Below are 17,628 nucleotides of genomic sequence, written 5' to 3'. Positions count from 1 at the left end.
TTTTCCACCCGAACAGATCAAAGGGATTGCAAATTACATTGTTATGATGACTGAATATATGCATTCATGACCTGAAAGTTTCATTTCTCTGTTGCAGATATTGACAGTGTGAGAATCTAAGAAAGTAAACTCTGCCATAGACGGGTTTCAGAAGCAGAAATGCATCATTGAATTCCAGGCAAAAAGTGCCTCGAGAATGGTGGTGACTATGTAGAAAAATAAATTTTGGAGCAAAAAAGGTCAGTCGTTATAATGGTAGCACTCCTATCTCAGTAACTCTACAACTTTTACTTTTGGAATGACCCTTGTATATAATTTTATCTTCAATACAAACCTATACTCATACTTTCCACCATTCCTCTTTAAAATCTGTCAAAATTCTTACTTTTCATCCTTATTTTATTTTCTCTATTTTTCACTCTCACTCTGAAATGGAACACACACATCAAATCCATTGCCAACGCTGCTGGAAAAATGGTGGGATCCTTCTATCAATCCAGTAGATATCTCACTGCTGATGCAATTCTCTATCTAGACATTTATGCTGATGACACTACCATTTATGGTAGCACATCTAAGATGTAAATGACCAAGTTCTCTCCGATTCTCTCTCCTCTAGCACGTGGTACAATGTGGAAAGGAGTGGCTGGTTACTTTTAATGCATCTAAAACCAAGCTTCTATCTTTACATCATCAACGCTCTGATCCCCATCTGGCATCAATTGAAATGAATAGCTCTCGTCTTGGGGAGACCTCATGTTTTGACAAGCTTCTGGGCTTGACCTTTACTCCTGATCTTAAATGGAACACGTACATCAAATCTTTTGCTAAGGTCGCTGGAAAAATGGTGGGATCCTTCTATCAATCTTGTAGATATCTCACTGCTGATGCAATTCTCTACCTATATAAGAGCCAGGTACATCCAAGGATGGAGTACTGTTGCCACATCTGGGCAGAAGCTGCTAGAAAGGACTTATCCTGCCTTGATAGAGTTCAAAATAGACTTCGTAACCGCATAGGGGATGTCCTTTTCTCTTTCCTGCAATCTCTTTCTCACAGAAGAGATGTTGTGAGTTTGTCTCTGATGTATCGTTATTTTCATGGCAAGTGCTCAGCTGAGCTCCAATCTATGGTCCCCTCTTGCCAAACTTTCACAAGAAACACTTGTTTAGCTGAAAACACTATAAATAATTTCCCCCACTCTTTATCTGTGCCTAAACCTAAATGTAGATTCCATGAACAAAGCTTCTTTCTTAGAACTGCACGCCTGTGGAACTCATCTCATTTGCCTGCTTTCCAGGTGACTACAATATGGTTGTCTTCAAGTTCAATGTAAACAAGTTATTGAGGAGCCGTTCCACTTAAGTTAACAAATTTACCGAATTTCCATTACTAATGATTACTATATTGTCCAATTGATTACCGTACACTCTTTAACCCTTATCCCCGAGTGGTCTCTGGGCCTTGATAAGTGGTGACTCCTATGTAAAAAAAAAAAAAAAAAAAAAAAAAACCATTTAACCCCTATCCTCCCAGATTATTCTCTATAATTATTATTTGATATATTAACTATAATCATTAATTTTTAGTCTCAGTAATTGTTTTTATGTAATTTATCTTCTATTAATTAGGCACTTTCTGGAAGTGACTTTTCCAGGGCATTCATCGTCAAGCCCAAATATCAGCTTCTTTTTTTTTTTTTGTTATTAATGTTTTTGTAATGTTAAATAATTTGTGTTGATTTTAGTGGCCCAAATTCTCTGATGAAAAATTGAGTGGATCTCTTAGTAAAATTAACCAATGACAAATTATCCAAAAGAGCCAAAGTTTTCAACTGAATTTTCTGAAATTATTTTTTCCTGATTTAATAGATTTACCTCCCTTTGTTTGCTAATTAACGTTTTGCTGTGCCAATTTAGAACTGATTCTTATATCAAATATACTTGGAGATTAATGATTTAAAAAAGAAATAACCCTTTAACTTTCAAATAAAACTAAATGCATAACTTTTATAATTGGCTAAATATGTTTTTTTCTTAGTTAAACTTAATAAAACTAACTGCTTAAACATGTTTATTTTCTACGATTATGTAAGCAGATACGATTTGTTACTTTTTTTTTCAACATAATTCTTTATATTAATAAGCATTTTTTAAACTTCAGTTTCATACTTATCTATTATTAATTTTAATCGCTAATGTTAGTTTAAATCATGTTAGATTAGTTAAATAACTTGCCAACCTTGTTATTTATTTTCATAAAAAATGTAACACTTAAAACCTTATTATAAAAATAAGGAATTTGATGTTATACTTAAAAGAACCGATCTTTTTTCCTTCCGAACTATACTGATATTATAAATAACTTAGGGCGCTTCTACACTATTAGGACGAAATTTTGTAGTCGATAAATGGAGTTTTTAGATAAAAAAAAAAAAAAATGGTTTCTTCTGATTTTTTTTGTAAATTCTAATAAATTACTATGGTAGTTTCCAAATTATGCAGTCGAAATTACCCGAATACTACTAAATTATTTAAAAAAAACAAACTTTAATTGTGGTAGCAGGTGAAAAATTGCCGCCATCTTGTTTGAATCGAAACAGAAAATTACCTCCCTTTTGAACTCTCCTGTGTCTTACGATCGCTTTCATCAAATTCTGTTTTTTTTTATTTTCCTTATTAAATCATTTTCTATCTTATTGATTTTCGTAATACCTGGCTACAATCATCTTAAAAATATGAGGAATACCTGGATACCATCGTTTTCATGTGAAGTTCAGTTTTTACGATTTCTGAAATTTTGTCCTAATAGTGTAGAAGCGCCTAACATTTGTTTTTATTTTTTCCATTTTCATAATCTTTCTTGCACTTGGTTTAATGGGTATATTCGCCAGGTAGGTTTTGAAATTCTTTTCATTAGTCCAGTTTCTACTATAACTACAGGAATGATGAAGATCTTCCAAAGAACAAAGCAACTAAATGTTCACACACTCTACAATGTCTATGGCAGTTACATATACTGTCACATGCATTATGTCACACTGACAGACAACAAACACACATGTACACGCATTTCTTACACAAGTCAATTCAGTTTTCTCATTTGAACAAAGCTGATTTTTTTTTTGGCATTACCTCTCATAAGATATGGGCATATTTATCATTTTTATTATCCGTTGTTTTGAGTGTCAACTTGAACCGAATTAGTTTGGCGGTAGGGGGGGGGGTCAACATTTTGAGTGATTTTTATTGTTATGTGGTAAACTATCAATAATTTTTTTTTCAGTTGTTAGAGAAAGTGAGAGGGATGAAGGAAAGGATTTTTAAAAGACGTTACACAATTTCTATTTTGTTGTCGATGCCTCTGGGAAACATCGAGTAACCATGATTGTTATTTACAATGCTCTGATTTTCAAGGATATGAGGGCAATTTTCAAGGCATCAATTTTCAATATTATTTTTTCAAAATTAAATTAAGAAAAAAATGCTACAAAATGAAAAATACTCAATCAAACATCAAAATCTTTGTCATTTTTTAAGCAATGACAGTTGTTTGTTTGAGAAATAAAAAAAAAACACCACTTTATAATTACTTAGTATACTTGCTTCTAAGATGTTTATATTTTTGATTTTTGGGGAGGGGAAAACATTCTTTTGCTCAGAGGCCAATTTTTTTTTTTTTTTTCAATTTGTTGTAATTTGGATTTTATTTTTTGTTAAGTAATTGTTACTTCACTTCTTACATTCTCAATTAATTTTGGGGTTTTGATGTGATCTTTGCATGTTAGTTTACAAAATTTTTTTTTTTTTTAAATTAAGTTTTTTTGATATGATGAATATATATTTTTGAGATGAGGATTAATAAATATTTTTTGCATTATTTGGACTATTATTCTCATCTTGGTTGTTTTATTTTTTCACAACGTTTCAGCCAATGAAACCTTCGACCATCTTCAGGTGTATTCACATTGGACGTTATTGGTGAATAGTGAAAAAAATATTTGTTTTTTACCTTTCCCAACAAACATAGCCATTAGAAATTCAAAATGTAAATAGCGCCAAGTCTATTTCTTTTTTTTTTTTTAGTAAATCAGGGCGCATTCTATTTTAGATATGATGAATGTATATTTTTGAAATAAAAAAAAATGGTTAATTTTCCAACAATCAAAAACAATTTTGTTTCAATTCTTTGCAAAAAAAGCTTCTTTCTAAGAACTACAAGTTTACGAGACTCTTCCTGACGACTGTTTTCCTCCTACATGTAGCCTTAGTCTTTTTAAGAATAGATATCTCCTGTCTTTTCGTCCTTAATAGCTTTTTACATCAAGTGGCACTATGCTTTGTCTGGAGCTATTTCGATTAAAAGGTTGGTTGGTTGTTTTTGTTTTACGGCATATCAACCCTTTTCGGGTTATTTAATGTCGAATCCAAATATTTTGAAGAAAAAATCTTTAATAGAATATATTTGTTGTTTTCAAGTCGGTTTCTATTCAACCCATAGTTGGGACCTTAACAGGTACTACCACTCTGCAATGGTAATTAAAGGGTGGCTCCACACTCCCACAAGCTGAGGCCTCACCTCTGGATATAGTTTAAGGTCATATCCAGGACCCCCATTGAAGGACTTTTACCCTCTGCAGGGGGGCAGTCGGTGTATTCTAATGCCCCACCGACAGGGCCGCGATTAAAAGAAAAAACAAAACGGGGGTAAAATGTAGATATTTGGGATAGATTCTGCCATTCAGTCAAGTATACCAGATTCTTTGCATGCCACATCATGGATCACATCTATTTCTCTTTCTATTCTTCGTTCATTGTTTTTTTCCTTTTCTCTCCCTTTATTATTATTTTTTTTTTTTTTACATTTTCACCCCAAAAAAGGCCCATTGACACTTTGATGTAGGGGGCTACTATTAGGGACACAGGCTACAGGGGTACTAGGTGGGAAGTTGGGCAGCAAGATGTTGGTTCACGTTACACTTGAACTTCTGCATGTCAGTACACTTGGGGAAGCAAGAACCTGGCAGGGAGTTCCAAAGTCTATCGGTTCTGGGGAAGAAACTACTGGAGTAAAAGGCTTACATAAAGGGATCTCTACTGTGAAGGGGTGGGATTTTGCTTCTTGTCCGGTTTATCGGGGGTCCTTAGGTAGAGGGGGTACAAATGCTTGCAGCTCATCGGAACATACACCGTTAAAGTACTTGTAGAACAGGCAGAGGGATGCTACATTGCATCGATGGGACAGAGGCTGAAGCTTGGATGATGGTTCAGTTGGATGATATTAACGCGTTTCCTTTACGTTTTTGTTTGTACTTTACTGAAGAAAACAAAAATATTTGACGAAAGGAAATATTTAGAATAAATAAAAGACAAAACTAAAAACAAAAATCAAAAAAAAGATTTGTCGTACCTGATTACGTCGATTCTGTAGTAAAGATTTTTCATACTGCTGTGCATTTCTCAACCCAATCCCACAAAAAGCGAGGTAAGATGCAAAAACCTAAAAAAAAAACAACAAAAAAAAAAAAACAACAAAATTAGAAACTGAATTATTAAGAAACTGATTTCCAGTCGCTTTTCTAGTAAAATAACAAACATATTTGCTGAAATAAAACAAACTAACCATTGGAAATGCTCAGCATGGATCGAGCCATCGTCAAAAAATATAGTTCATATCAATAAAGCAAATTCTTTTTTTTATTTTTTTTTATTCAATTTTCACCCCAAACAAGGCACAGTGCCACTTTGAAGCAGGGGGCTACTATTAGGGAATTAATTAGCGGGGTCATTATGAAGGGAGAAGAGTAGAAAGATGTTTGTTAACATTACACTTGAACTTCTGCATATCATTGCAGTTGGGAAAGCAGAATCCCGGAAGGGAGTTCCAAAGACCCGCAGTTCTGGGGAAGAAACTATTGGAGTAAAAGGCTTTCTTGCACCTAGGGATCTCTACTGTAAAGGGATGAGACTTAGTAGCTTGTCGGGTTTGTCGGGGGTAGTTACGTCGGGGAGGTACAAGTGTTTGCAGTTCGTCAGAGCATTCACCATTAAAGTATTTGTAGAACAGGCAGAGGGATGCAACATCTCGTCGATGGGACAGAGGTTGAAGCCTAGATGACAGTTAAGGATCTATCAGGTTGGCGACTCTTTTTTGAACCCTGTCCAGGAGCGAGAGACAAGCAGCAGATGCACCAGCCCAGATGTGACAACAGTACTCCATACATGGGCGAATGGTTGCCTTATAGAGGTATAGGATACTGTCAGGCGTAAGTAGTTTTCTAGCACGGTAGAGGGAGCCAACCTTCCTTGCAGCAGCCTTGGCAATGCTCTCAATGTATCTATTCCAGTTCATATTCCCTGTAAACGTTAGGCCGAGGAGTTTAAAAGAAGTACTTTCAGGCAATGTGTTCTTGGCCATTGCTATTGGTGGTAGAGAAGGTTTCTTGTAGTTATTGAAGGAAACAAGCTTAGTCTTAGCAGCATTGAATGTGACCAACCATTTTTGTCCCCATTCCACTACGGATTGGAGGTCATCCTCTAGTGTTTCTGCCATTTTCTTGGATATGTGTTCATTTTTTTCCCCTCATATCTGTTATAGAGAGTGGTGTCATCGGCAAATATACCCATCTCTGAAACAATATTATCAGGGAGGTCGTTTATGAATATCAGGAATAATAGAGGTCCAAGGATAGACCCCTGAGGTACTCCCGCATTTATGCGGGAGTACCTCAGGGGTCTATCCTTTAATTCATAATGTAAGGGTAAAAAAAAAAAAAACACAAAGAAATATTTGGGCCACCTGCAATTTAAAAATCTTGTTTTGCCTCCGAATCTAAAATTTAATGCGAACAACATGAATACTTAGAATATTCTGTCCGTGCAGAGAAATAAAGTGTTTTCTGTTTACGTGCAGATTTATTGCCAATTGCGATGTATAAATATGAAAGTTTTGAAAATGTTACAAAAAAAAAAAAAATGAAATTTGTGGTTTTGCAGTTTATCATATTACTTAATTGGTGTCTGTCAGTCTGAAGCTGAAACTATTGTACTCCTCTCATTTTATGTTCAATTCAGTTTATGATGTGAGACTGATGTACTATCTCTGAGCGCTCAATTTATGGAGTAGGGAATCGTGTAGCATCCATTTTGCATCCATGATGCCATCCTTCCAGAAATTACACCCTCACTTTAAGAGGTAGTATTATTGGGTCTTTAGTCATGATTAAGGGCTATGACGAGAGAATATTCTTTTCATTGTTTTGACTCTCGAGTATATATCCGACACAGTTAATCAATCGAGAACCACATCACTCTATCTAAAAACATAAGATATTAACTGATATATACTCGAGAGTCAAAATAATGAAAAGAATATTCTCTTGTCATAGCCCTAGTAATGATACCATCCTCCCATGGATTACCTCCTCCTTTTTTGGTCAAGGGTAGTGCAGTATAAAAATTATTAATCGCATTTCATGCTAATTTGATGAATTAATGCAGTATTGTTATTGTCTTTGCTTAAGCTATTCAGTATTCAAGAAATGGTTTTTAAAAAGACAAAAATACCCCAAAAAACTTCAACTTAAATTACCAAGAATTACATTAAAAAATCAAAAGAGAATATGTGGTACCACAGTCTCCCGCTCGACAACATCTCCGACCACAACGTTGTGTGCCATGGATTTCTTCTCCTTCATCTTCTCTTCTGGCCGTGTCATTATCTTTTACATAAACGGCTGTCAAGTGAGCATGCACAGGTTCATAAGTATAAAAAAATTAAATAAAACAAAACACAAACTCCAACACATTCTACAAATATCAGTCGCATTCTGGGTGTGTGTATGACACCATCGACCCTCTACATGCTAAGGTCCACGTCTATGTTTTGTCAAGGCCGTATTCATCAGTTGGTAGCAGCTCATGTCGATCCTCTAAAGCTTTCTCGATCTGGTCCAAGTCATAATTCGCATTTTACTGTGTCTAATCCACAACTGTTGTCAACTGTCGCAAACTCAAGACTGTCTGCAAAGTTCAGAATTGTTGTAAAACTTGTTACCACTTCTTAAAGTGTCCACAAACTAACTTTAAATATATCTCCATTTTTTGTTCCCATACATCACCTTGCTCCAGCTTTCTTTTGTGTGCATTGATGAAAAGCTTTCTATCCATTGTTCTGCTGATAAACTTATTTTCTCTTCCTTTCTTATATTTTTTCTTTCGTTCTTTTTACTGCCTAACACTTAGGGATGGGACCAATGTCAATAATATCACGGACATATTTTACACTATTTCTTAGATGTGTGACAATTTATAGGCTTTGGGCCATTATTCTCATTGCAGTAACTTATCATCATCATCATCATGTTTGGTTCGACGTCTGTGTTACATGCTGGCATGTGTTATACGACTTTAAGAAATTGACTTCTAAACTAACCTGGTCCTGGATATGACCTTAAACTACATCCGATGGTGAGACCCCAGCTTATGGGCTTTGGAGAGTGTGGAGCCACCCTTTAATTGCCATTGCTCCCAGGTCCATTCTGACCCAGACTGGTAGTACCTGTTAGGGTCCCAACTATGAGTCAAATAGAAACCGACTTAAAAAAAACAAATGTACTCTATTAAAAAATTCTTCTTCAAAATCACTGGATTTGGCATTAAATAACCTGAAAAGGGTTGATATACTGTAAAACAAAAACAACCAACCAACCAACCAACCAAATTAACCTATCCTTTACCATGTTTTTATTTATCCTTATTTTTTTCACCCATCCATTTTTATCACTTTCACTCTTGTTTCCCCTGGCTTTCTCCAATGAACTAAACCTGCTATTCTGTCTTTAATCTAAGAATTCCCATACATTCTTTCAGTGTGGCCATACCATCAGAGTCTCCTGTTCTACACATATCTCTACTATCATATAAAAGTAGTATTACAAGTTAATTTTTTCTTTTTAGATAATTGTTACTTTCTCAACTCGCATGAAAAGAGCTATGTAAAAGATGCTTAAAACCGTTTTAATTAAATACCATCAGTAGTTCAAAAGTTATGAGAATTTTAATGCCAAAATTTATGCTTTTCCGTGGACATTTTTCTTTAGAAAAACTGGGCTAAATCATGGATCTAAACATTTAAAGAAATTCGGTAATTCACCACCATTTAATCATTTTTCAAGCTATTCTCATGAAACTTGGCACTCTTATGTAAAATTGTGTGCTCTTTCTGATTATGCAGTCAAATTTTATGTATCTCTTTACCATAAGCCATGAATTATAAATTCAGATGTACAAATTTCAATTTTTTTAAACTGGCGCATGGTATCATACAGTAGGTGTCTATTTATGAACAAAACTAAGTATTATAGTGGTATTTATATATAGCTTTATTGAGATAGGCATTTTCCTGCCTCCTCACCAAAGGAGAGTTTAATCTTGGGTGTAGCCATTGAATGCCTAAAGAGCATTCATGTCCGATATTTACTACTCCCCTCACAGGAAAAAAAAAATTGAGTAGATATGAATTAATCTCAGAAATAAATTGAAGATGATTTTTCATATAGATTTTGGATTTCTGTAAAAGATGGAAATTCCAATAGTCGACCAAAACTTATGCATTTTGGGACCAGTCCAATTTTCAATTTTGTAAACTCTTTTTATCTGGCCCAAAATATACTCCTATTTCTGAGATGCAACCATAAATTGTACTCTACATGAATCCTTTACCTTGTTTCCACCTTAACATTTAAAATGATTACTTTTATATGTTTCAGGGTATGCTGAAAACGAATATCGCATTTAAATTTTCTGCAAATAAGTAGTTTTCCGGATACTAAGCAATGTCATTTCTTATGTTATCACTGGTGGCCATCTTGGTACGTGCAAGCACGCAAACCTAACTCCAAGAAACTATGTGCAAATGAATGTACCAAGATGGCCACCAGCAATAACATAAGAAATGACATTGCTTAATTTCCGGAAAGCTACTTATTTGCGGAAAATTTAAATGCGATATTCGTTTTTAGCATACCCGAAAAAGATAATTTGTAGAATGAGCTAAGTTGCTCTATCACTGCCCTAAAAAACAGGCAAAATTGTATGATAATATAGCAGCCTCTTTAGAAGCAAACTGCTTCAATATATCCATGTTTTTAATAACAACCGGCAGAATATTGCAAACTGACAATGTTTCAAATGGACAAAAACTGAAAATATGAATTCAGATATAAGATGAATTTATCTCTTAAAAACAAAAACTAAAAATATGAGCAAATGTCCAAATATTTGTGAAATATTATGTTAGGATGTTCCACTCAAAGTGACATCCTGAAGTGATCCTTTTGATGCACACGCTCATACTTTGACCACTCACGATCAGAATAAGGTTTCTGTTCACAGGACACAGCAGGATGACAGCAGACACTAAACATACAAGGACAAAAGCAACCAGGAAAGAAGCTCCCTGCTTTGACAAACTTCAGAGTCTGATCTTTACTCCCAATCTGAAACAGAAGATTTGCAATAAATCTGTTGCTAAGGTCGCTAGAAAAATGGTTGCATCATTTTACTGTTCCAGAAGATATCTAACTCCTGACACTACCCTCTACCTGTATAAGAGCCAGATACATCCTCAAATGAAATAGTGTTGCTCTGAGCACCCTTCAAAACCTAGTAAATGATGCCCTTTTTCTTCTCAGTCAACCACTTTCCAAGATATAAGATTTTGCGAACCTGTCTCTGCTCTATCATTATTAGTCGCGTGCAAGCGACTCTATAAGTCACTCCGTCGGTCGGTCTGTCCATAACACTTTTGTGCTTGGCCTTTTTGGTTAAGATCAAAGGTCTGTTGTTAATAGATGCTGTTCTTAGCTTTTTAAGCTTTTCTTGGCCTTTTGGCCAAGATCAAAGTGTAGAAAGACCTTACTAGCAATGCACTAGGCAATTTTATTTTTTGTATATTTTTCCTAGATTCCCCACTCCCCAACAGGAACTGTTTCTCTTCCAAATTCAAGAACTTTTCATTTTCCAATGAATTGAACTTTTTTCACATGCACACACACACATTTTAATAATAATAATAATAATAAAAAAATTTGCACACACACACACCTAGTCCCCGGGGAGTTGGTCCCCATTTTCCCCTTCACTTCTCACATTAAAAATCGGCCTTGTGCCTAATTTGCTCGGTGGGGAGCAAATAAATACATCTTTTCTTGGCCCTTTGGCCAAGATCAAAGTGTAGTATCTGTTCCGGCAGATACTGCAAGCAAAGACCATATGTTGGGGCAGCCCCACATATAAGACCTTGGTCAATGTAGGGGTAACCCTTCATACTAATTGTCACTATCCAGCTCCCCTACTCCCCGGGGAGTTGGTTCCCATTTCCCCATTCACACCTCACATTAAAAATCGGCCTTGTGCCTAATTTGCTTGGTGGGGGAGCAAATAAATACCCTTTTCTTGGCCTTTTGGCCAAGATCAAAGTGTAGTATCTGTTCTTACTACATGCTGTACTTATGTTTGTAACTTTTCCTTGGCCACATAGCTAATATAACGTTTCAAATTCCCTAAATCAAATAATTTTTATGATATAAAGTAGGGAATCACTTTTCTGTATAAATTTAATGTAAAATGATCACCCACTTTACAATCAGTCAGTCTCAAAGCCATTCAAGTCATTTTCCAGATTATTCAAGTTGTTTTTGAAGGATTCCAGTTATTTTTTAAGCATCCAAGTCATTCTTAAGGTCATTCAATTCATCCTTAAGTTCATTAAAGTCATTCTAAGTCATTTACTTTTTATTTAAGTCATTTCAGCCCATTTTTCGGTCATTTTAGTTTATCTTTAAGAATTTCATGTCAATCCTACATTCACGTATTCATTCATTGCATGAGAGCACGTGACTAATGGCTATCGGCCTTGTTTTCATGGCAAGTATTCATCTGAGCTTCAATCTATTGTCCTTCCTTGCCAAAATTTCATAAAAAACGCTACAACAAACATCAACAGTTTCCCTAACTATCTGTGCCTAAATCTAAATGTAAATTCCATGAACAAAGTTTCTTTCCTAGAACTGCCTGCCTGTGGAACTGTTCCACTGGCCTGCTTTCCAGCTGACTACAATATGGTCATCTTCAAGTCTAATGTAAAAAAAATTCTTGTTGAGCTGGCCCCCTAAATAATTCGTTTTTACACCATTTCCACCACTATTTATTATACGTTGTTGTCCCAGTGACCACTATACACTCAAGTGGCCTTCAGGCCTTGAAAGTGATGACTCCTACGTAAAAAAAAAAAAAGAAAGAAAAAAAAAACCATTGGACAAATGAGGACAATACACCGTGTAAATACACAAATTACAACAGCCCAGACCATGAACACACACAAAGAAAACAGCTGACATCGGACACGCAAACACAACAGCTAAAACTGAACACACAAACACAACAGCTAAAACTGAACACACAAAAACAACAGCTAAAACTGAACACACAAAAACAACAGCTAAAACTGAACACACAAACACAACAGAAAAAAACTGAACACACAAACACAACAGCTAAAACTGAACACACAAACACAACAGCTAAAACTGAACACACAAACACAACAGCTAAAACTGAACACGCAAAAACAACAGCTAAAACTGAACACGCAAACACAACAGCTAAAACTGAACACGCAAACACAACAGCTAAAACTGAACACAAAAAAACAACAGGAAAAACTGAACACACAAAAACAACAGCTAAAACTGAACACACAAACACAACAGCAAAAACTGAACACACAAATACAACAGCTAAAACTGAACACACAAAAACAACAGCTAAAACTGAACACACAAAAACAACAGCTAAAACTGAACACACAAACAACAGCTAAAACTGAACACACAAACAACAGCTAAAACTGAACACACAAAAACAACAGCAAAAACTGAACACGCAAACACAACAGCTAAAACTGAACACACAAAAACAACAGCTAAAACTGAACACACAAAAACAACAGCTAAAACTGAACACACAAAAACAACAGCTAAAACTGAACACACAAAAACAACAGCTAAAACTGAACACACAAAAACAACAGCAAAAACTGAACACACAAATACAACAGCTAAAACTGAACACACAAAAACAACAGCAAAAACTGAACACGCAAACACAACAGCTAAAACTGAACACACAAATACAACAGCTAAAACTGAACACACAAAAACAACAGCTAAAACTGAACACACAAATACAACAGCTAAAACTGAACACACAAACACAACAGCTAAAACTGAACACGCAAACACAACAGCTAAAACTGAACACACAAATACAACAGCTAAAACTGAACACACAAATACAACAGCTAAAACTGAACACAAAAACACAACAGCTAAAACTGAACACACAAATACAACAGCTAAAACTGAACACACAAATACAACAGCTAAAACTGAACACACAAATACAACAGCTAAAACTGAACACACAAAAACAAAAGCTAAAACTGAACACACAAAAACAACAGCTAAAACTGAACACACAAAAACAACAGCTAAAACTGAAAACACAAACACAACAGCTAAAACTGAACACAAAAACACAACAGCTAAAACTGAACACAAACACAACAGCTAAAACTGAACACACAAAAACAACAGCTAAAACTGAACACACAAAAACAACAGCTAAAACTGAACACACAAAAACAACAGCTAAAACTGAACACACAAAAACAACAGCTAAAACTGAACACACAAACACAACAGCTTAAACTGAACACACACACACAACAGCTAAAACTGAACACACAAACACAATAGCTAATACTGAACACACAAAAACAACAGCTAAGACTGTACACACAATAACAACAGCTGAAACTGAACACACAATAACAAAAGCTAAAACTGAACACACAAAAACAAAAGCTAAAACTGAACACACAAAAGCTAAAACTGAAATCACAAAAGATAAAACTGAAATCACAAAAGATAAAACTGAACAGACAAACACAAAAGCTAAATCTGAACACACAAAAACAATGGCTAACACTGAACACACAAAAACAACAGCTAAAACTGAATACACAAACAACAGCTAAAACTGAACACACAAAAACAACAGCTAAAACTGAACACAAAAACAAAAGCTAAATCTAAACACACAATAACAGCTAAAACTGAACACACAAACAACAACTAAAACTGAACACACGAACAACAACTAAAACTGAACACACAAACAACAGCTAAAACTGAACACACAAACACAACAGCTAAAACTGAACACACAAACACAACAGCTAAAACTGAACACACAAACACAACAGCTAAAACTGAACACACAAACACAAAAGCTAAAACTGAACACACAAACACAAAAGCTAAAACTGAACACACAAAAACAACAGCTAAAACTGAACACACAAAAACAACAGCTAAAACTGAACACACAAAAACAACAGCTAAAACTGAACACACAAACACAACAGCTAAAACTGAACACAAAAACAACAGCTAAAACTGAACACAAAAACACAACAGCTAAAACTGAACACAAACCCAACAGCTAAAACTGAACACAAACGCAACAGCTAAAACTGAACACACAAAAACAACAACTAAAACTGAACATACAAACACAAAAGCTAAAACTGAACACATAAAAACAACAGCTAAAACTGAACACACAAAAACAACAGCTAAAACTGAACACACAAAAACAAAAGCTAAAACTGAACACCCACAAACAACAGCTAAAACTGAACACACACAAACAACAGCTAAAACTGAACACACACAAACAACAGCTAAAACTGAACACACAAAAACAACAGCTAAAACTGAACACACAAACACAACAGCTAAAAATGAACATACAAAAACAACAGCTAAAACTGAAGACGCAAAAACAACAGCTAAAACTGAACACGCAAACACAACAGCTAAAACTGAACACAAAAACACAACAGCTAAAACTGAACACAAACACAACAGCTAAAACTGAACACAAACACAACAGCTAAAACTGAACACACAAAAACAACAGCTAAGACTGTACACACAATAACAACAGCTGAAACTGAACACACAATAACAAAAGCTAAAACTGAACACACAAAAACAAAAGCTAAAACTGAACACACAAAAGCTAAAACTGAAATCACAAAAGATAAAACTGAAATCACAAAAGATAAAACTGAACAGACAAACACAAAAGCTAAATCTGAACACACAAAAACAATGGCTAACACTGAACACACAAAAACAACAGCTAAAACTGAATACACAAACAACAGCTAAAACTGAACACACAAAAACAACAGCTAAAACTGAACACAAAAACAACAGCTAAAACTGAACACAAAAACAAAAGCTAAATCTAAACACACAATAACAGCTAAAACTGAACACACAAACAACAACTAAAACTGAACACACGAACAACAACTAAAACTGAACACACAAACAACAGCTAAAACTGAACACACAAACACAACAGCTAAAACTGAACACACAAACACAACAGCTAAAACTGAACACACAAACACAACAGCTAAAACTGAACACACAAACACAAAAGCTAAAACTGAACACACAAACACAAAAGCTAAAACTGAACACACAAAAACAACAGCTAAAACTGAACACACAAAAACAACAGCTAAAACTGAACACACAAAAACAACAGCTAAAACTGAACACACAAACACAACAGCTAAAACTGAACACAAAAACAACAGCTAAAACTGAACACAAAAACACAACAGCTAAAACTGAACACAAACCCAACAGCTAAAACTGAACACAAACGCAACAGCTAAAACTGAACACACAAAAACAACAACTAAAACTGAACATACAAACACAAAAGCTAAAACTGAACACATAAAAACAACAGCTAAAACTGAACACACAAAAACAACAGCTAAAACTGAACACACAAAAACAAAAGCTAAAACTGAACACCCACAAACAACAGCTAAAACTGAACACACACAAACAACAGCTAAAACTGAACACACACAAACAACAGCTAAAACTGAACACACAAAAACAACAGCTAAAACTGAACACACAAACACAACAGCTAAAAATGAACATACAAAAACAACAGCTAAAACTGAAGACGCAAAAACAACAGCTAAAACTGAACACGCAAACACAACAGCTAAAACTGAACACAAAAACACAACAGCTAAAACTGAACACAAACACAACAGCTAAAACTGAACACAAACACAACAGCTAAAACTGAACACACAAAAACAACAGCTAAAACTGAACACACAAAAACAACAACTAAAACTGAACACACAAACACAAAAGCTAAAACTGAACACATAAAAACAACAACTAAAACTGAACACACAAAAACAACAGCTAAAACTGAACACACAATAACAACAGCTAAAACTGAACACCCACAAACAACAGCTAAAACTGAACACACACAAACAACAGCTAAAACTGAACACACACAAACAACTGCTAAAACTGAACACACAAACACAACAGCTAAAACTGAACACATACAAACAACAGCTAAAACTGAACACATACAAACAACAGCTAAAACTGAACGCACAAACACAACAGCTAAAACTGAACACACAAACACAAAAGCTAAAACTGAACACATAAAAACAACAGCTAAAACTGAACACACAAAAACAACAGCTAAAACTGAACACACAAAAACAAAAGCTAAAACTGAACACCCACAAACAACAGCTAAAACTGAACACACACAAACAACAGCTAAAACTGAACACACACAAACAACAGCTAAAACTGAACACACACAAACAACAGCTAAAACTGAACACACACAAACAACAGCTAAAACTGAACACACAAACACAACAGCTAAAAATGAACATACAAAAACAACAGCTAAAACTGAAGACGCAAAAACAACAGCTAAAACTGAACACGCAAACACAACAGCTAAAACTGAACACAAAAACACAACAGCTAAAACTGAACACAAAAACACAACAGCTAAAACTGAACACAAACACAACAGCTAAAACTGAACACAAACACAACAGCTAAAACTGAACACACAAAAACAACAGCTAAAACTGAACACACAAAAACAACAACTAAAACTGAACACACAAACACAAAAGCTAAAACTGAACACATAAAAACAACAGCTAAAACTGAACACACAAAAACAACAGCTAAAACTGAACACACAAACACACCAGCTAAAACTGAACACACACACACAACAGCTAAAACTGAACACACAAACACAATAGCTAATACTGAACACACAAAAACAACAGCTAAAACTGTACACACAATAACAACAGCTGAAACTGAACACACAATAACAAAAGCTAAAACTGAACACACAAAAACAAAAGCTAAAACTGAACACACAAAAGCTAAAACTGAAATCACAAAAGCTAAAACTGAAATCACAAAAGATAAAACTGAACAGACAAACACAAAAGCTAAATCTGAACACACAAAAACAATGGCTAACACTGAACACACAAAAACAACAGCTAAAACTGAACACACAAACAACAGCTAAAACTGAACACACAAAAACAACAGCTAAAACTGAACACAAAAACAACAGCTAAAACTGAACACAAAAACAAAAGCTAAAT

The 17,628-nt window shown here is 34.9% G+C and overlaps 2 pseudogenes; both read left to right on the top strand.

Annotated features, from left to right (window-relative positions):
* The first annotated feature begins 11,201 nt into the window (after nucleotides 1-11,201).
* On the top strand, nucleotides 11,202-11,326 carry LOC145244109 (U2 spliceosomal RNA; annotated as a pseudogene).
* Nucleotides 11,327-11,447: 121 nt separating this feature from the next.
* Nucleotides 11,448-11,605, top strand: LOC145244077 (U2 spliceosomal RNA; annotated as a pseudogene).
* Nucleotides 11,606-17,628: the final 6,023 nt, after the last annotated feature.

The sequence above is a fragment of the Euprymna scolopes genome, chromosome 22 (genome assembly GCF_053919585.1).
Source record: "Euprymna scolopes isolate OS-2025 chromosome 22, ASM5391958v1, whole genome shotgun sequence".
Lineage (NCBI taxonomy): Eukaryota > Metazoa > Mollusca > Cephalopoda > Sepiida > Sepiolidae > Euprymna > Euprymna scolopes.
This window is presented reverse-complemented; position numbering and strand designations above follow the sequence as displayed.